Source organism: Lissotriton helveticus, chromosome 7 (assembly GCF_964261635.1).
Source record: "Lissotriton helveticus chromosome 7, aLisHel1.1, whole genome shotgun sequence".
In the NCBI taxonomy this organism is placed as follows: domain Eukaryota; kingdom Metazoa; phylum Chordata; class Amphibia; order Caudata; family Salamandridae; genus Lissotriton; species Lissotriton helveticus.
The window spans coordinates 588411604-588417603 of record NC_136068.1 but is presented as its reverse complement, the minus strand read 5'-3'; positions in this window follow the sequence as shown (position 1 = coordinate 588417603).

Here is a 6000-nt window from a genome sequence, read left to right as displayed (position 1 = left end):
TCACTGATGACATCATGCACAGAACCACTCAGACTCCTTCACACCCTTATAGAACCGCTCATACACCCACACACATACCAATTTAACCATGGCTTCGTCTGGTTAATTGAGAAATGCATCTCTAAGGTTTTATATGGAAGCGTGGGGGTGCACTCCTGTGCACAAGATACTGCTTGCACAAAACAGGTTTTTAAGGTGGCTCATGAGGGTGCCCCAGTACACTCCGTCCTTTTCTGTTCATGAAGAGCGTGGTGTCAAGTATATTGCGGACTCGTTGGCCATAAAGCCTCTGTTGTCTTGAGTGAAGATATGGTCCAGGGAGGGTGCCCAGCTAAATTGTCTGATTTTGACTGTTTGTAACCTGACAATGCACATAGAATTCCCTGGATTTCTTACGTAAAGGCATAATTTTTCAGGTTAGACAGGGCATATATCTTTCACAACTATGTCTCTTTGAGTTCCTGTGAGCTTAAGAACGTAAAGGACCTGTTCTTTAAGCACAGCCTCTCTCATCATGAAAGGGTTGAGCTTGAGAAGCCTGCAGTGAGAGGGCACTTATTGCTGAATACTGTGCAGAGCATGGAGAGTTACCTTTTTCTTTTTACTTCTGAAAGGGACAGGTTTTTGATAACCAGTTTTAGGTTTAACCAGCTTCACCATCTCTTAGCCTCCCCATCTGGCTGGTCTCAAGTATGAGAGGACTCTGTCGCTGCAACCATTGGTCTCCACAGGACACCCTGCATTTTGTGCTTTTATGTAAATATTTTAGCCAGCTTAGAAAGCAGTTTCTGCGGTCTCTCCTGAAAGATCTGAATTTTACGCAAGCCCGCGTGGCGCTCGTGCATTTGTAGCTTTTGTCAAATGAGCACATGCTTTTTGCCGTTACTTGCTTTCTTCGGGCATCTTTAAAGTCAAGACAAAGGAACCCGATGTTTGCTGGATATATTTTATTATATATTGTTTCGAATGCGATTGTATTCAATTTTATTGGTATTTATTTCTGATATTGTTTCTAAATGTATTTGCTCTGTGATTTTCTTGTATGATTGTGATTGCGACCGAATAAACAATGCTTTGTTAAGACCTATTTTTAATGAATTAGGGGTGAGAACATGTCGACACGCCATTATTACCTGCCTCACTGGGTCAATGCCTCGCCTGCTCTCCCAATTTGTAAAGTTTATCTATATTGCCGAAAAAAAACTACTAGCCAGACCTGATTCTAATTGTTAGTACAGTAATATGCGGTTAATGCAAAATTGTAATGAAAAATTTGTTTTCAAAGTCTAATTTTAAAAAGTTCTGCACAAACTTTACATCATAATTGTTACAGGATTGGACAATTTTAAGACTAAAGACAAAGCGTTGTAAAATTTTTACGATAGGGTTTGGAAATTGTCCTCTAGCAATTTTGCACAAATGTTTTTTTATTTATTGCTGCTTTCTATTAATGCTGCTAAAAATGCATGTGTGCGGGAGGGTGCCCAACGTCCGTCTATGCCCGTCATCTATCAATAAGGAGCCCAGAGGTTTTTTTTTGGGGAAAACGGGTAGCCCTCCACTCATAAATCACATAAATCAACAATACCTGCCCACAAGGCAAAGAGTATATGTATACCGTGTGTAGAACACTAATCGTTGTCTATCATACAGGGTGTATATATCACAAAAATGTAAATTGTTTTTGCAAAAATAACCTGTTTTTTGCTCATGATTAATTGCTATACATCAAATGCCTTAACAGATTTCTAAAATTGCTTCCTTTCCACTGACAGTCTCTCGAGAGGGGACAGACAGCACTTGATAACCAATTAATTACAGTCAAGCAGAAATACGTCTAAATAGACGATTAACACCACAGATTTAGTGTGAGTGTGAAAAAGATATATATGGAAAAAGACAAAGTGACCCCTCACGGGCGAACCACCAAGGGGAGAGCTGGCAGGTACTCACCAGGTCGACCCACTGTTCTCATCATCAGTGGTCACTTTGTCTATAACAGAAAAAAGTGTCCAACAAACAAACATAGATAGTGTAGGTGCACTGGGAGTGATGACGAAGTAAACTCTCTGATAGTGAACCAGATATAGTTAAAATTGACAGGCACACCTTTCACGTGATACTTTATTATTTAGTAGGGGTGAACTGTCAAATTAAAAATGTGTATAGGTAGCTATTTATAAACACCCAAGTCACATGCCAATTGTCCTCTAGCAATTTTGCATAAATGCTTTATTTATTGCTGCTTTCTATTAATGCTGCTAAAAATGTTCAGTTGAAACCTGTATACAAATAATGTTTTTTACATACCGTGTTTCCGCTGCTGGGGTGCCTGCTAGGGTTGCTTTTGATGTTAAGGCACAAGATCCTTGAGATCTGTATCTGCTTGGCTCTCTAATGTGCCTTGTTCTGGTCTTGGCTTTGGGACCTGCCAGCGTGCGCTTTGTCTCGTTCGCGGCTTATGTGCCTTCCGCTTTCCGAAGCTGTGAGTGGGTGTGTGGCGTGTGTTGCTCTAGGTGTTGTCCTCTGGCCCCTCTGGTGTCTTGTTATCCTTATTAGACACCTACTGCTCGCAGGTAATGCCTTCAGATGTTTATTTTCCCAGGGGTAATGGGGCCCACGTAGTTGCCTTAGCGGTCTTTATTCGCAAAACTTGAGGGCTCAAAGATTGAGCTGGTTAGCGCTTTCTTCTTGCGGCCATGTGAAGTGTGGCTATGCGCTTCCGCCTTGCCTCCGCTTTCTCCCTCGCCCTATGCCCCAAATCTACCAAACTCAACGACAAAGTCACGAATTTTTGGGGAACAATAGCGGGTAGGGTGCTAAGTGAGGACGAGAGAGCCGAGCTATGGAGATCCACCTCCAGGAAAAAGGTAACGGCAACTATAAACCAGACCAAATTATGGCTAGTACATAAGGCATACTGGACACCAGCCCGCCTAGCATCCATGGGAATCCGAGAGAGCGATTCTTGCTGGAACTGTGACAAGGGGAAGGGAGACCTGGAACACCTACTCTTCAGCTGTTCTAAGGTTAGGGAATTCTGGAACAAAATTGGAACACTAATTAACGATATCACAGGGGTAACCATACACATAGACTTCCACAGCCTGGTCCTGGGTTTCACATCCCCATCAATCACAACCATAGAAGACCGCGACCTCATCGACCTACTGCTGACTGCGGCAGTCAAAACAGTCCTAAGCAACTGGAAAGACACAGCGAAAGCCACGCCTAAAGCATGGCTTAACTGGATCACCTTCCTACGAGGGGCTGACAACATTACAGCGATACACTCACCGAAAACACACAGGCAGTCGAATATGTGGGGTTCCCTAGACAACTACCTATCATCGCATAAACCCCCATAGGCGGCGAAGCTAGGCAACCAGCGAAGCGGTACACCTCGCCGGTCTCTGTGCACACAACAGGAATGTAACCTGCAACGCTCCTTTCTGTTTTCTTCTTCGACCTTTCTCTATCCTTTCTATCCTCCGGGGCGTGGGACCAAGGTTGTCAACCAAGCAAGCAAAGGGGCGGAGGACGACATCGACAAGCAGAACTTGAAAGACTGGCAATCGTACTAACCCCAATAAGACTGGAAGCTGGTAGCGAACTTCACCCCCCCCCCCCGGGCGTTTTCTTCTTTTCTCTTCTCACCCCCCTTTTTTCCTTTCTTTTCCTTTTTCCCTCCACCCATGTATATTCTATGCTCCATGTAAATATATATTTTTTATACAATAAAAAATTACAGAAATAAAAAATGTGTATAGGTAGCTATTTATAAACACCCAAGTCACATGCCAATTGTCCTCTAGCAATTTTGCACAAATGCTTTATTTATTGCTGCTTTCTATTAATGCTGCTAAAATGTTCAGTTGAGACCTGTATACAAATAATGTTTTTTACATACCGTGTTTTATCTCTGTTTGAAACGATTTTCATTAATCAACAAATAAAGCACTGATCATTGATTTGATTTAATTGCATTTGTTGTTTTGTTGGGGTTTGGCTTCGTCTGGTTAGTTGAGAGCTTGCACAGAGGTAAGATTTGAAATGACGTGTGTGAGTTAGTGTGAAAGTAATATGAGTTCATCTAGGAAAGTCTGAGGTGGTGCATGTGTGCGGGAGGGTGCCCAAGGTCCGTCTATGCCCGTGCCAAGACAGAAGTGCGCCTTTAGCTTTAGAGTGGGTCGTGCTCCGTCTCTCGTTGCTGGAGGCAGGGGTTGCCTTGGGTGGGGGGGGGGAGGGGGTGTTCTACTTCTGGCGTGGGTTAAGTTACGCAATGCAGAAGAGTGATTTCGACTCCGAAGGACGGGCACCCTCTGCAGAGTTGACTCACACAGCACCGGTGAGTGCCAGCTAGTGGGCGTCAGAGTTGAGTATATTTAGCCCACATTGAGATCTGTGCCAGGTGCTTCGGCAAGGAGCGGGGGCTGTGGAGAACCTTCGCCCTCTCTCTGCTAAGCCCCGCAGGGAGAGCCGTGCCAGGGACAAGCAGCCCGCACCCGTGCCCTACAGTTCGATGTGCCAGGGAGAGGGACGGGTGGGTGCCACCATCAGTCTCCATGTGCTGCAACAACAGGGGTCCGGTAGAGGAAGAGCTATGCCAGGTGCCAGGGAGAGAAGGGGGCTGGGCCAGCACGCCATCGCCTCTTTGCCCCTCAATGAGCTAGGTTAATGACATGTTTCAGACAGACAGTGGTGGGAGGGGCGAACCCTGCGTCACCCCGTATCATGTAGTGTCGAAAAAGTGACGACTGACCAGGAGGAAGTGGGAACTGGATAATCCCATTACTTCCATGTCCTGCATATTTCCAGGCCCGAGAGCGCGCGCGGGTTTGGGACAGTCTCATCGCCCCCGTGTGGTACAGTGAGATACGTCAGGCCAGGGCAGGTGCAGCGGAGGACGTCCGGAAGGGCAAGCTCTCCCTGGTCTATATATGCTTCAGTGGCCGGTGCCAGGGAGAGATCAAGGCTCGGTAACACCAGCGTGCCCTGCAAGTTATCTGCGGCATGTTCTGCACTGAGTGCCCAGGCCCCACCGGTACCAAAAGTAGCCCTGGCAAAAATACTCAAACTAGCCCCATGTACTCGATTTATCTTCTCTCTTTCCATCAATCCAGTTTCTCTCCCTCCAGCCAATCTTTCCCTCGTTCTCTGGAAGCCCCCGTTTCTGCTGTAATTAACATTGGGCAACTGGGAAAGTGACAGAGGCTCCTGTAGAATGCCCTGCAGTTCTGGAGCACATAAAAGACAATGCCACACACGGAGCTCCGTAATACACTTCTCTGTTCTTCAGCATGCAACCATTAACTGAACTCACTGCGTCAAAGACTTTATTGACCGCAGCCAGACACTCCCTAATACCTCCCAACTGATTATGCAACTTTGTAAGGAGTCCACTGAGGACCACAAGGGTCCTACTGCACATGATCTCACAACACTGCAGATCAAAGAGTGGCCAGGGCTTTAAAAAAACATCTCCAAGGGCTCCAGCCCACTGGGGAAATGCCTGATGAAATGCAAGGCCTGTCCGGTCCTGCTGCTACCAAGGGATGGTCAAGACCAATGCATCAGTGGCTCAATGATTGTATCATGGCACTAATGTAAGCAAAGAAAATGGGCCATAATTGGGATTCAGTGGACCCCTCAAGCCTTTATTGCTCAGCAAGGAATGGTGGCGGAAAATTAGGCAATGTAACCCCCTGGCAAAGGGTCGTGCTTGAACCCAAAATGCATTGGGGAATACAGCATTGAAGGATGTGACGCATAGTTTTGTTTACAGCGTTGTAATAAATTATGTAAAAAAACATTTTAGTGGATTACACAATATAACGAAAACAAATCTGTCATGAGAAGGCATGGACTAGTTTATCTGTGGGAGAATGAATGACAATCATTGATATAACCAGACTAGGTATCCTAGAATTCCATACAACGCTCTGCCCAGGGAGGCACACACCAGGATATGGGTTGGGAGCACATGAGAAATTCATGCTT